Here is a 15,580-nt window from a genome sequence, read left to right on the forward strand (position 1 = left end):
TGCTTCACTCACATACACAGGTACCAATACTCTGTGAGAAAAAAAGTTAGTCAATGGGGGAGCGTGTGGTCAGGTTGAACCGGGCTCCATTTTTGCCGACTTATCTCTCATTCTTGTCTTTCTGTCCTCTCTATGTCTGTCTGTGTCTGTCATTTTTTTCTATGCAGATAGTGATTTGTGAGAGAGGGAGGGAGGGAGGAAGGGAGGTATGAAGTGATAGAGAGAGAGAGAGAGAGAGAGAGAGAGAGAGAGAGAGAGAGAGAGAGAGAGAGAGAAATCCATAGATACGCAGAATGATAAATGGACAAGTTGATACATCGATAGACCGATAGACATATACAGGCAAACACTTAGAGAGACACACAGATAGGATGAGATCGATGATAGATACATATATACATAGATAGATAGACACAGACAGATATATACACAGTTAGATATCACTGATGGACAGAAAGGTAGACTGAAGTATCGAAAGATTAATAAACAGAGAGAATGACAGATAGTGAAACAGAGGGTCAGCACAGAGAGAGGCAGAGAAAGTCAAGCAGATCGATTCATAGACATGAAAAGTCAAATATCAAGAGAGATAGACTTGGGTAGACAGATTCAAAGAGAGAGAGATAGACGGAAAGATCACTAAGTTGATATGAAGAGAAGGAAAGAGAAATAGACTTCCAGACACACACAAACTAATGGATAAAAAGATAGGACAGAGGAACAGACAGACAGACACATGAGCAGACATACTGACAGACAGATTAATATCTCTGTCATTCTTTCTGACTGCCTTCCTTTCTTTGTATCTACAAGTATATCTCACTGGATGTGCAACTGTCTATCTATCCAGATTTTTCTATCTATCTATCTATCTATCTATCTATCTATCTATCTATCTATCTATCTGTCTGTCTGTCAATCTTTATCTTTGTGTATCTATTGGTGTAGTCTAGGTATCTATCTGCCTGCCTGTTTCTGCATGGATCAATCTATATGTAGATCCTTTGTGTTTTTTAAAGTGTTGTGACATCCTGGGGAACTACAACTCCCAGTATGCCCCACGGGTCCCACTCTTCTGAGTCCTAGATTGGGGCTGGTCTGGCAATGGACCAATCCCACGTTGAGGGAGGGTGAATGTGCATGGTCCCTCCTTAGCATGGGATTGCTCCAATTCAAGACCAATCCCATGAAAGGAAAATGGGCATCATCCCTTTCCCAGCATAGCATTGGTCCAAATCAAGACCAATCCCTCTCCGGAAATAAGTTGGAAAGACCCCTAGAGCACACTGGGAGATGTAGTCCACTAGACCACAATCCTTGAAAACCCACAAGATCTCTCTCTATGAATCTATGTAGACATTGAGATGGACAGCATAACAGACAGAAGGACTGATAGATTATTTGTTCTATTATTCTGTCTATTTGCCTATTTGTTGGTATATCTCTCAGCCTCTCTGTGTTTCTTTTTTGGGTTTTCAAGTGTTGTGACAGCCTGGGGAACTACAACCCCCATTGTGCCCCTGGAGTCCCTCCCCTTTGAGTCGTGGCTTGGGATTGGTCCGGAATTGGACCAATCCCGTGGTGGGGGATGAACAATGCCCATGGCCTCTCCTTAGTCCAGGATTGATCAATCTCAATGCCAATCACGCACAGTAATATAGGGAGCATCCTTACTCACCCAGGGAATGATTGGTCCAATTCAAGACCATTCACTCCAAGGAAATATGGGGGAGGCACCCCTGGAGCACAGTGGGGGATGCAGTTCCTCAGACCACAACCCAAGAAAAGCCACACTATCTGTAGCTCATTATGCATGTAGACTGAGAGGTGGAGAAGGTGACAGACCGACAGGAGGACTGACAGACAGAGAGCTTCCTTTATCTGTTATTCTGTTTTACTGCCTTCTTTTTAATGTATGTGTCAATCTGTCTATCTGTCTGCCCATCAGTCCTCTCTGGGTATCTATCTCTATATACGTATGTATGTATGTACCTTTCTATGTATGTATCTGTTTATCAATCTATCTCCAGTGTCTGTCAATCTCTCTTTCAATTGGTCTATGACTCTGTCTAACTTATCAATTACTCGATCTTTCCGATTCTCCTTCTCAGGTTTCCACCCAAACATATCGGAATAAGTGGGTGAAGGCAAGCAAAGCATATGATGATGCCCCTGTGGTTTTCAGATGGCTCAGCAGATGTATTTGGTTCAAGATTGGAGGGGGCGTGGCAGACGTACACTTTGGCCAGTGAGGTGAGTGGCTGTTGCAGACTTCATGATGGGTCCAAACACTTCTCAGACTCTTCCATGAGGTGCTGGATTCATGAATAGGGAAGCAAGGAATCAGGATCTCAGAGGCTAAGCTCTGCGCCTTACTTACAGGGATCTTAACCTGTTGTCCTGACTTTTCCCAAAAAGGAGCATTTACTAAACAACAATGGCATTTCTTCGGGCAGGCTATGAAACAAAGTGAGGCAAAAGGATACAGAATGTTACCGCCTTTGGGATCCCATGCAATCTAGTGAAGATATTGCACAAACTATGGAGAGTTGAGCTGTTCCTCAGCTGCAGACCCCACCTTTCACTGCTTGTACTCACTCTTCTTGCCCCTTTGAATGAGATGGCCAAAGAGAAACACCCCTTCCTTAATGCTGCAGATGCCAAGAACCAGCCCCATGGCCTGGGGCAAACCTCCTGCCCAAACCCCTTGTTTCTGGGTCCTGTCCTCACTGTTGTCAAATGATAGCTGAACCCCAGCATGGAGGTAAGCTGTCTGCCTATCCTCCCAAGGAACAGCTTTTGCATCCATGCTCTTCCACCTCGGCTGCCTCTTGACCACATTCAACATGACTTTCCAAATCAATAAAATGTCTCTTTTATTTTGAATCTAAGTTTCAGAGTCTTGCATTCTTGCCAATGGTATCCTTCCCGAGCTCCAGGGGTGCATCTCTGAACCCCACAACAATCATCCTGGGTCCATTCAATAAAATGATGCTGTCTCCTCAGGGAGAAAACTGACACCTGAAGCCAAGGAAGAAATGCAAAATCTTGAAACAGTTGGATACCAAAAGCAAGTCTGGAGAATTGATCATTCTCAAAGTTTTCTAGCTGGTCTTTTATTTATTTCTTTATTCACCAATTTTCTTTTATTATTGCTTTTTGATATTATTTAGTCAATTTAGTACATGATTCCTCTTTGGTGACAAGAATCATGTTTTTTCTACCCTTCCCGTATTCGAGGGGAATTACACTGGGTATGACATGTGTCCTTGATGAGAACCTCTTTCCATGTTGTTGATGTTTGTACTAGAATGTTCATTTAGAGTCTATATCCCCAACCCTAACCCCCTGGACCCCTGTAATCTTGCAGTTGATTTTCTTGGGTGTTTCTGCTCCCACATTTTCCTTGTAAATGTGGATAGTGTTTTTTCTCGAAGATCCCTCTGGATGGTTCAGGATCACTGCATTGCCACTAATGAAGAAGTTCATTTCATTCCATTGTACCACAGTGTATCCTTCTCAGTCTACAATGTTCTCCTGCTTCTGCTCCTCTCACTCTGCATCCATTCCTGGAGGTCTTTCTAGTTCCCGTGGAATTCCTCCAGTTTATTGTTCCTTTTAGCACCATAGTATTCCAGCACCAAGAGATACCACAGTTTGTTCAGCCATTCCCCAATGGAAGGACATCCCCTCCTATTCCAATTTCTAGAGATTCCAAAGAGCGCAGGTATCAATATTCTTAGCCAATACTTTTTTCTTATTATGTCTGTGGGGTACAAACCCAGTAGTGCTATGGCTCGATCAAAAGGAAGACAGTCTTTTTGCGCTCTTTGGACTGAATTCCAAATTGCCCTCCAGAATGTTTGCATCAATTTAACACTCCACCAGCAATCCCTTCATGTACTGACTTGGCTACATCCCCTGCAGCATTCATTACTTTCCCTTGCCGTCATGTTAGTCAATCTGTCTAGCCTCTATTTTCAAGAGGAGACACATTCTCACTGATGCATGGCATCAGAGTTACCACATTATTGGATTGGTTCAAACGTTGAAACATCAGGCAGTGTCAACTATTAGTTGTTCGGGATTGGCAGAGGTACTGCATATTCAAATGACAAAAAGGGTCCCAGTACTGAGTTTATCTAAACCCAATAGCAAGAATGCAAGTTGCAACGTTCCATGTACTGTATCGGCCTTGGCAATTAAATTTTTTAAGTGTGGTAGGTAAAATGGGGAATCATCTTCCTAGTGCCGGAATCTTGCAAACTATTTATTTCTCTATAATTGTTCTTTCAAAAGTAACATCCTTGAACCTGTTAACTTGGAAATAATGCCGAGCTATCAAATAGTCAGAAAAACCCAAGTCTTTTACCACAATTTCACCTTCATAACGATTTCGAACTTAAAATTTAAAAGTTTCGCGCGCACACACACACACAAAGACACACGCACACACACACACATCCTCTCTCTATCTTTGGGGACGTTGGGATGCTCTGGATTGAAAAACTGTTTACACTCCCCTTTACCTACTGAACAAAATATAATCATGCCAGTCTGTAGACCAAAATGATCCTTATAATAATTCCCATATTCTAAGCCTTGCCTTTCTGAGGATTTTATCATAGATTGAGAGAACATTTGCTCTAACAGGAGAAAAGTGGGAAATACCTCAAAACGGGGGATAAAAGCTCCCTAATTTGGAATACGAATGTCAAGTATAAGTTGGCAATGATGATCAGTCAGCTGTAGAACTTGATAGAAATTTAGTTGAGCCAATCCTCAGCCCTTCCATTGGCCCTTGTGACTATATCCTAACCCATTTTCCTCCATAGCATTTCCTTTCCCCATGACCTTTCCAAAGAATTTACCCTTAGATCTCAATTCTCTCTCACCATGCTAAGATTATCTTTCTTACTTTGAGACTTTGAGACAACCCAGGACTCTGGAATCTTTGCTGCAACTTCTCCAATGAACTGATGTTCCTTTCCATCCTCTTAATAAGGTAAAATGCTCCTATTTTCAACTTTCCTCTTTCAGACCAGTCTGGGGACTAACTCTGTCTTTTCTAGGTTCTGTACTAAAAGGGCCTTGGGGTCAGGTTAATAGAATTCTCAGGGGAAATCAAATCGCCAGTTTTCCCTCTGCTGTAGAAATATTTCTAAAGTCATTGAAAATTACAGGACACAATCCTTCCCTGAATACCGTATCTGGGGGACTCCTTCAGATTTCTCCTAAGATGTCTCTTTGAGCAGTTCTTTAGATTCTGGGCAGGAGAAAAATCTGGTCCAGGATTTTTGCTCCTAGGAAACATCTTGAGGTAAGTCTTCACTTTCATAGGTTTTCATCTCTTCCCCCCCACGCCAGAACTGGCGGGGCGGGGTAAAATCTAGGCCGTTCTAGAAATATCTTAGGAGTTTCCCAGGTGGGGAATTCCTTTCTCTATTAGCTGTCATGTGCCAATGATCATCAGAAATAATGCTTATAAAACCATCAGTTCTCTCCACTTCAAAATCAAAATTAGTTCTCATTATTCTCTGGTCTTTTCAAACAAAAACTTATCTATTGGAATGGTTGCACTCTGGAAATTGACCTTCCACATGCCCCAAATCAGGTTATAGTGGATGATGCTTTTCCTTTTTTAAAAACTAAAACCTGTAACATTTTCTCTCAAAAAACAAAACTTAGGGTTACTAAGGAAAAGGTTCACAATTTCCTCTAAATAGTAACACCTCTACTATTCCTTCTCTTTTTCTTTTTTTACTCTAATTTGCTTTCCGTGGCCAATTTGCCTTTCTCTTCGCCTTTCCTCAAAGCACATTGGCTTATGGCTAAAGGTGCTCCTAGAGAGGACATTAGTACCTCAATTAAAAAATGTTCAGGATTTCCTTAGCATTGAAAGCAAAACCTTTTCCCCCGTATTTCCTGTCCTTTGACGACAATTGAATGACCCGTCACATACATAGTTGCCCATCCTCAAATGAACTTTCTTTACTCCAGAAATCATACACACACAACACACACACACACACACACACACACACACACACACACACACACACACAGTAATCTGAAAAAATCATCTCTTGCTCTTTGGAAGCAAATAACAGCTTGACAAATATGTGCAATGATTGCACTGAAGTAACAAAGTTATTATTACCCAGTAGAAAATGCATCTTATTGGCAATACTCAAAATTCACTGCACTTGATGTACACGATTTCACACATTTGTCCTACAAAACTTGGGAAGAAGATTAGACTATAAAGTCAAGAGTTTCTGGACCTCCTTTGGCCTTCTGCTCAATGATCCCCTGTGCAGTTAGCCAGCTCCTGCCCTTGTCTCTAGCTTTTCAGAGGAATGAACTGTTGTAACACAACTTGATAGACATTATTTGCTAATATTTCTATCACCTGCATTCAGAAGAAATCCATTGGGATTATAGTATAGCCCAAACCCCAAAGATCATTGAGAGGAAATGGAGAACTTAAGTTCTACAGGTTCTAGGAGAAGCATTTTCATACATCAAATTTGATAACTCGTTAGAATTTAACCCCAGACATTTCAAATCAAGAAGACACTTTCTGTATTTTAGTAGGCTGAAAGCATTTACCCTGACCCTCTATAAAACACTCTGGCTCTCACATTCCAATTCAAGCTTCCCATTCAACGCTTTCAGCCAACGATTTACCCATGTCACCTATACTATCCTTGCTCTTCCTTCTACTAGAAATACTTCTTCACTCACAAACACATGTACAAATACTCTGTGACAAAAAAAGTTAGTCCGTGGGGGAGCGTGTGTTCAGGTTGAACCGGGCTCCATTTTGGCCGACTTACCTTGGAACCAGATTTGATTGATGTTCCACACTTTTTCAAACATTCCCAGGTACCTGGTCCGGCATATACCATATATATAACTATGTACTTATGTGAACATAAACTTGGCAGCAGTTCCACTGGCGTGTTGGCTGCAGTATGCACGGAAACGCGATTGTCCACTTGGTTTCTAATTAAACAGACATTCCTTTGCCAACAGTTAGGAATGGAATCCTTGCAAAAGGCTAGGGTCTAAGAGAGGGGCTACTTACAATGGATACTGAAGAATGGTCCCTGCCAGGTGTGGAATTCTTGGGAAAGGGTGTCTTGATACCGTAGAGGAGACTACCTAACTAGGATTGTCATTCACCTGAGGGTCCCCCACTCAGTCTGAAACTGTTCGCCTGGGATTCCCTTCAGTGTGGAGTCCCATGGCAACAGGGAACAAGTACAATCTTTGAGGTCTCCAACCTACAAGCTCCTCCTGAAACCTGGGTTTCAGCACATCCCACAAATCACATGTTTGAGGTTTCTAGATTCCCGTTGACCCTTCTTATTGCTGATGCTGTAAATACATTCACTACATTCAATCAGGAAAAGCAGTATTTGCCAACGGTGGTCGTTAATGCAGGCACAGTAAGGTTTTTTGCAGGAAATAGAATTGCTTACAGTTTGACACGTGATGAAGATCATAGCACAGACTAGTAAAATCCCACGTCATTCATTGTCTGTTGTTTATCTGGTCATTTGTTAAATAGCTGTAAAAATTAAAGGAATGTAAGATGTAGAACCTATTCTGTTGATTGACACCACCGTGAATCCTTACTTTCAAAGACAGAGTTAAATTTTTAGAACACACTTTGGCTCTCACACCAATCTCCGCAATCCCCTCTCTGAGAGTATGTCAAAGATAAATGGCCTTCCTGGTTTTCCTATTGTCAACCTGGAATCAAGAAACCCCAAGCTTGTGTCCTAGAAGGATCTGGTGAAGCCTGGGTTTGTGGAGGACCTTGTAGGTTGGAGTCCCCAATGTTTGTACTTGTTCCCTGATCCCGTGAGAATCCAGAGAGATAGAGGCAGACAAACAGAAAGACAGATAGGCAGGCCAACTGGCAGATGGGTAGTGAGATAGGTAGGAGGGCAGATAGATGGTTATAGAGGTAGCACATGTAGTCTATATAACTGTCTACCTGCCTGCCTGTGTATCTTATGAGTCTGTCTGTATCTCTGCCAATCAGTCAGGTCTGGCTATATATCTCTCTGTGTGTTTTTATGTGCCCATATTTTTATGTATCTATTTATGTATCTCTCTATGTATCTGTATCTCTCTATGTATATATCTAACTACTGTTGATTTGTAAAAACAGAAAATATTAAATAGTCAGAAAAATGACTCATCAGGGAAAAGGGGTTTACTGTGACAGTAGAGCTCTAGACAGAGTTGGGTGCCACAAGACTACAGAGTCCCAAGACTGAAATCTGGTTGGTCTGGTCACTGACCCCTGGGAAAGGCAACAGCACAAGATTGGCAAGTTCCAAAGAAGAAAACAATTTGGGGACCTTCTCCACCATTTTGGGTAAAATCCCAGGCAGGGAAAGATTATTGACTTTCCTTTAACAACAAAGAAAAAGGGAGTGTTCAAACTCTACTGACAGCAATAAATGAAGCTTGGGAAAAGAATCACAGCTTGAGTTGAGGGTCTAAGGGAAAGGGCTGCTGACAGTGGAGACTAAAGATGGTCCCTGATCAGGTGGGGATTTACTTGGGAAAAAATCTCTGATCCCACAGAGTAGACTACCTAAAACAAAGAGGGTCCTGAGCATCTGCTTAGTCCCATTCAAGTAGAATTGCCATTCACTTGAGGCTCCATTATTTAGTCTGAACCTGCTAGCCTGAGGTTCCCTTCTGGGTGGATTCTCACAGAAAGAAAGAACAAATACAAACATTGAGTCTTCAACTTAGAAACTAGTCCTAACCTTGGGTTTCATCTGATCTTACTATGCCACAAGGTTGGGGTTTCTAAACTCCGTTTTGACACTCTGTTTATCTATCTCTCTGTCTATATATGTAATTCTTTCTTTGTGATTGTCCCTCTGTCCATGTCTGTTCCTTGCTCGGTCTCTCTCTCTCTCTCTCTCTCTCTCTCTCTCTCTCTCTCTCTCTCTCTCTCTCTCTCTCTCTCTCGCTCTCTCACTCTTGCTCTTTGTTTTTATATCTGTCTATCTGTGTGCTGTCTGTCTATCAATATATCTATATTTTCCATGTGTCTCTTTGTGCTTTCTATGTATCTGTCTGCCTGTCTGTATGTGTATCTATCCATCTGTCTGCCAGCCAGTCCCTTCTGGTAATCTCTATGCATGTATGTATGTATGTATGTATGTATGTATGTATTTGCTTCTCTTAGTCTTTGTCTTTCTGTCTATCTATTTGTCTGTGTGTCTGTCAGTTTTTTTCCCTACACAAATAGATAGCTATTTGTGAGAGAGGAATAGAGAGAGAGAAAAAAACAGAGTGACAGACAGAGAGACAGAGAGAGGGAAAGCAACAAATATGCAAAATGATAAATGTACAAGTTTATAGGTTGATAGACCGAGAGACATATAGAGGTAGACATGTAGAGAGACAAACAGATAGAATGAGATAGATAGATAGATAAATAGATAGAGAGAGAGTGAGAGAGGGAGTCAGAGAAAGAGACAGATAGATATATAGAGACACAGTTAGATATGATGACAGATAGACAGAAAGGTAGACTGAGGTATCGATATATTAATAGACAGAGAGAATGAGAGATAGCAAGACAGAGAGTCAGACACAGAGAGACAGAGAGAGTCAAGCAGATCGATACATAGACAGAAACAAATAATTATCTAGAGAGATAGACTTGGGTGGACAGATTCAAAGAGAGAGAAAGAAACAGAAAGATCACTAGGTTGATATGAATAGAAGGAAAGAGAAACAGACTTCCAGACACAGACATGCTGATGGACAGAAAGACAGGACAGAGGAACAGACAGACAATCACATGAACAGACAGACTGACCAACAGATTAAATTCTCTGTCATTCTATCTGACTTCTTTTCTGTGTATCTACAAGTCTGTCTCACTGGATGTGCAACTGTTTGTCTATTTATCCAGATTTTTGTATCTGTCTGTCTGTGTCTCTCTATCTGTCTTTCTCTCTATCAGGCTTTTACACTATCTGACTCTCTGTCTATCTGTCTGTCTGTCTGTCTGTCTGTCTGTCTGTCTGTCTATCTATATCTTTGTGTTCCTGGCGGTGTAGTTTATGTATCTATCTGCCTACCTGTTTTGTGCAGAGATCAATCTGTGTGTATGTCATTTGTGTGTTTTAAAGTGTTTTGATGTCCTGGGAACTACAGTTCCCAGTGTGCACCAGGGGTCCCACCCTTTTGAGTTCTGGCTTGGGAGACAACCTAAAACAAAGAGGGTCCTGAGCATCTGCTTTGTCCCAATCAAGTAGAATTGGCATTCACTTGTGGCTCCATTATTTAATCTGAAACTGCTAGGCTATGGTTTCCTTTTCGTGGATTCTCACAGAAAGAAGGAGCAAGTACAAACTTTGAGTCTTCAATTTAGAAGCTAGTCCTAACCTTGGGGTACATCTGATCTTACTCTGCTACAAGTTTGAGGTTTCTATATTCCATGTTGACACTCTGTCTATCTATCTATGTGTCTGTATATATATGTTCCTTGTTCGGTCTCTCTCTCTCTCTCTGTCTCTCTCACTCTCTCTGTCTCTCACTCTCTCTGTCTCTCTATCTTTATATATGTCTATCTGTGTGCTGTCTATCAATATATCTATATTTTTTGTGTATCTCTTTCTGCTATCTATGTATCTATCTGCCTGTCTGTATGTGTATCTATCCATCTGTCTGCCAGCCAGTCCCTTCTGGTTATCTCTATGTACGTTACTATGTATGTATGTATCTATTTGCTTCTCTTAGTTCTTCTCTTTCTGTGCATCTATTTTTCTGTGTGTCTGTCAGTTTTTTCTCTACAGAAATAGATAGCTATTTGTGAGAGAGGAATAGAGAGAGAGAGAGAGAAAAAGAGAGAGAGAGAGAGAGAGAGAGAGAGAGAGAGAGAGAGAGAAACAGAGAGAAACAGAGAGACAGACAAAGAGACAGACAGAGAGAGGAAAATCAACAAATATGCAGAATGATAAATGGACAGGTTGATAGAGTGATAGAGATATACAGAGACACACAGATGGAATGAGATAGAGAGATTGATTGATTGATAGATAAATAGATAAATAGATAGACAGACACACAAACAGTGATATAGAGATAGAGTTAGATATAATGACATTTAGACAGAAAGGTAGACTGAGGTATCGATATATTAATAGACAGAGAGAATGATGGATAGCAACACAGAGGGTTAGACACACAGAGAGACAGAGAGAGTCAAGCAGATCGATACATAGACATAAACAGTCAAATATCTAGAGAAATAGACTTGGGTGGACAGATTCAAAAAGAGAGAGATAGACAAAAAGATCACTAGGTTGATATAAATAGAAGGAAAGAGAAAAAGACTACCAGACAGAGCCAGATTGATGGACGAAAAGACAGGACAGAGCGACAGACAGATACACAAATGAACAGAAAGACTGACAAACATATTAGTTTCTCTGTCATTCTGTCTATCTGCCTTCCTTTCTGTGTATTTATAAGTCTGTCTCATTGGATGTGCATCTGTTTGTCTATATATCCTGATTTTTGTATCCATCTATCTGTCTGTCCCTATCTGTCTCTCTGTCTATGTATCTGTCTATCTATATGTCTGTCGATCTGTCTGTCTTTCTACTTATATATCTATCGATCTATCTATGTCTTTGTGTTCCTGTTGGTGTAGTTTATGTATCTATCTGCCTGCTTGTTTTGGCATGGATCACACTGTGTGTATGTCATTTGTGTGTTTTAAAGTGTTGTGACATCCTGGGGAACTACAACTCCCAATGTGACGCAGTGGTCACATCCCTTTGAGTCCTGGCTTCTGATTGGTCTTGTATTGGACCAATCCTGTGTTGGGGGATGGACTATGTCTATGGTCCCTCCTTAGCATGGGATTGGTCCATATCAAGACCAATCCTATGAAAGGAAAATGGGCATCATCTCTTGCCCAGTAGAGGATTGGTCAAATTGAAGAACAATTCTTCACGGGAAATAAGTAGGAGTGAACCCTGGAGCATGCTGGGAGACATAGTCCCGTAGGCCACAACCATTGAACACCCACTGGATCTCTCTATGTAGATGGAGACATGGACAGCTAGACAGACAGAAGAACTGACACACAGATTATTTGATATGTTATTCTGTCTATTCGCCTACTGGTTGGTACGTCTGTCAGCCTGTCTGTGTTTCTTTTGTGGTTTTTCAAGTGTTGTGATAGCCTCGGGAACTACAAGCCCCATTGTGCCCCAGGAATCTGTACCTTTTGAGTCCTGGCTTGGAATTGGTCCGGAATTCGACCAATCCCGTGGTGGGGGAGGGACAATACCCATGGCCCCTCCTTAGCCCAGAATTGGTCCATCTCTTTAGCAATCACGCACAGTAAAGTAGGGAGCATCATTTGTCACCCAGCCTAGGATTAGTCCAATTCAAGACCAATCCCAACCAGGAAAGATGGGGGAGGGGCCCCTGGAGCACACTGGGGAATGCAGTTCCTCAGGCGACAACCTAAGAAGAGCAAAACTATATCTTGCTCTATATCCATGTAGACTGAGTGATAGACAAGGGGACAGATAGATAGGAGGACTGAAAGACAGAGACTTTCGTTTTTCTACTTTTCTGTCTTACTGCCTTCCTATCTATTGGTCTGTCAGTCAAAGTGTCTGTCTGCCCATCAGTCCTCTCTGGGTCTCTATCTCTACATAGGTATGTACGTATATACCTATCTATGTATGTATCTTTCTATCAATCGATCTCAAGTGTCTGTCAATCTGTCTGTCCATTGGTCTATCCCTGTATCTAATTTATAAGTCACACGATCTTTCCCATTCTACTTCTCAGGTGTCCACTCTAGAAAATCAGGATAACTGATTCCAGACAAGCAAAGCATGTGATGGTGTCCCAGTTGGGTTCAGATGGCTCAGAAGATGTATTTGGTTCAAGATTGGAGGGGGAGTGGCAGACCTCCACTTTGGCCAGTGAGGTGAGTGTCTGTGGCAGACGGGATGATGGGTCCAAACCCTTCTTCTCAGTCTCTTCCATGAGTTGATCAAAGTCTTGAATAGGAAAGCAAGGAATCAAGATCTCAGAGGCTAAGCACTGCACCTTACTTACAGGGATCTTAACCTGTTGTCCTGACATTTCCCAACGAGGATCATTTACTAAACAAGAATGGCATTTCCTTGGGCAAACTATGAAACAAAGTGAGGCAAAAGGACACAGAATGTTAGCCACCATTGAGATCCCATGCACTCTAGTGAGGATACTGCACAAACTGTGGAGAGTTGAGCTGTTCCTCAGCTGCAGTCCCCACCTTTCACTGGTTCTACTCACTCTTCTTTCCCCTTTTAATGAGATGCCAAAGAGAAACACCCCTTCCTTAATGTTGCAGATGGAAAGAACTAGCCCCATGGCCTGGGACAAACCTCCTCCCCAAACCCCTTGTTCCTGGGTCCTGTCCTCACTGCTGTCAAATGATAGCTAAACCGCAGCATGGAGGCATGATGTCTGGCTGTCCTCCCAAGGAGCAGCTTTTGCACCCATGCTCTTCCACCTCGGCTGCCTCCTGACCACATTCAAAATGACTTTCCAAATCAATAAAATGTCCCCTTTTCTTTTGAAGCCAAGTTTCAGAGTCTTGCATTCTTGACAATGGAATCCCTCCCATCTCCAGGAGTGCATCTCTGAACCCCACAACAATCATCCTGGGTGCCATTCAAAGAAAATGATGTAGACTCCTCAGGGAGGAAACTGACACCTGAGGCCAAGGAAGAAATGCAAAATCTTGAAACAGCTGCAGACCAAAATCAAGTCTTGAGAATTGATCATTCTCAAACTTTTCTAGCTGGGATCAGCAATTTTCTATTTTATTGCTTTTCATATTTTTTTTAGTCAATTTAGCATATTTTTCCTCCTTGGTGATAAGAAATATATTCTTTACACTCTTCCCGTAGCCGAGGGGCAATTCCACTGGGTATGACATGTATCCTTGTTGAGAAGCTCTTTCCACGTTGTTGATGTTTGCACGAGGATGTTCATTTAGAGTCTATATCGCCATCCTTAACCCCCTGGACCCGTAATCTAGCAGTTGTTTTTCTTGGGTTTTTCTACTCCCACAGTTTTCCTTGTGAATGTGAATAGTGTTCCATTCCTGGAAATCGTTCCAGTTCCTGTGGAATTCCTCCAATTCATTATTCCATTGAGCACCATAGTATTCCAGCACCAAGAGATACCACAATTTGTCCATCCATTCCCCAGTGGAAGGGCATACGATCCTTTTCCAATTTTTGGCCACTCCAAAGAGCTCAGCTATGAACAATTTTGTCTAAGTCTTTTTTCTTATTATCTCTTTAGGGTACAAACCCTGTAGTGCCATGGTTGGATCAAAAGGTAGACAGTCTTTTAGCTCCCTTTCGGCAGAGTCCAAATTGCCCTCCGTAATCGTTAAATCAATTCCCCAATACACCTGCAATGCCTTCCTGTCCTAACTTTGGCACATCCCTTCCAGCATTGATTACGTTCCCTTTCTGTCATGTTAGCCAATCTGTGTAGCCTCCATTTTCAAGAGGAGGCACATTCTCATTGATGCATGGCATCAGAGTTTCACCATTATTGGATAGATTCAAACTTTGAAACACCAGGCAGAGTCACCTATTAGTTGTTCGGGAGTGGCAGAGATACTGCTTACTCAAATGACAAAAAGGGGTCCCAGTACTGATGTTCGTCTAAACCCAAAAGTAAGAATGCAAGTTGCAACATTCCATGTACAACATCGGTCTTGGCCATTTAATTTTGCAAATGTGCTAGGTAAAATGGAGAATCCTCTTCCTAGAGCTGGAATCTTTCAAACTGTGAATTTCTCTATAATTGTTTTTTCAAAAGTAACATCCTTGAACTCGTTAACTTGGAAATAATGCCAAACTATCAAATAGTCAGAAAAACTCAAATCTTTAACCACAATTTCACCTTCAAATCAATGTTGAAATTCATATTTAAAAGTTTCAAACAAGCACACAGACACACAAATACACACCCACACCCACACCCTCTACCCCCGACACACACACATACACACCCTCCCAATCTAACTTTGGGGACGTGGGGATGTTCGGGATAAAAAACTGTTTTCATTCCCCTTTAACTCCTGAACAAATATAATCATGCTAGTCCGTAGACCAAAATGATTGTTAAAATAAGCCCCATATCTTAGCCCTTGCCTTTCTGAGGATTTTATCATAGGATGACAGAACATTTGATCAAACAGGAGAAAAGTGGGAAGTAACTTAAAATAGGGGAGAAAAGCTCCCTAATTTGAATACAAATGTCAGGTATAAGTTGGTAATGATCAGCAGTCAGCTGTAGAACTTGATCGAAACTTAGCTAAGCCATTCCTCAGTCCTTCCATTGGCCCTTGTGACTGTATCCTAACCCATTTTCCTCCATAGCATTCATTTTCCCCATGATCTTTCCAAAGAATTCACCTATAGATCTGAATTCTCTCTCGACATGTTAAGATTATCTTTCTTACTACTAATTCCTTCTAGGCTCCATCATTTCTTTC

At 41.6% G+C, this 15,580-nt stretch overlaps 1 long non-coding RNA gene across 1 annotated transcript in view; it reads left to right on the forward strand.

Moving 5' to 3' along the window:
* LOC103103347 (uncharacterized) overlaps positions 1 to 15,580 on the forward strand; it is a 308,316-nt gene that overhangs the window by 100,769 nt on the left and 191,967 nt on the right. Inside the window, exons 20-21 of the long non-coding RNA XR_008914376.1 lie at positions 2,112 to 2,253; positions 12,862 to 13,003. This is a non-coding gene — a long non-coding RNA (uncharacterized LOC103103347). The remainder of the gene's footprint in view (positions 1 to 2,111; positions 2,254 to 12,861; positions 13,004 to 15,580) is intronic.

This window comes from Monodelphis domestica, chromosome X, assembly GCF_027887165.1.
Source record: "Monodelphis domestica isolate mMonDom1 chromosome X, mMonDom1.pri, whole genome shotgun sequence".
In the NCBI taxonomy this organism is placed as follows: domain Eukaryota; kingdom Metazoa; phylum Chordata; class Mammalia; order Didelphimorphia; family Didelphidae; genus Monodelphis; species Monodelphis domestica.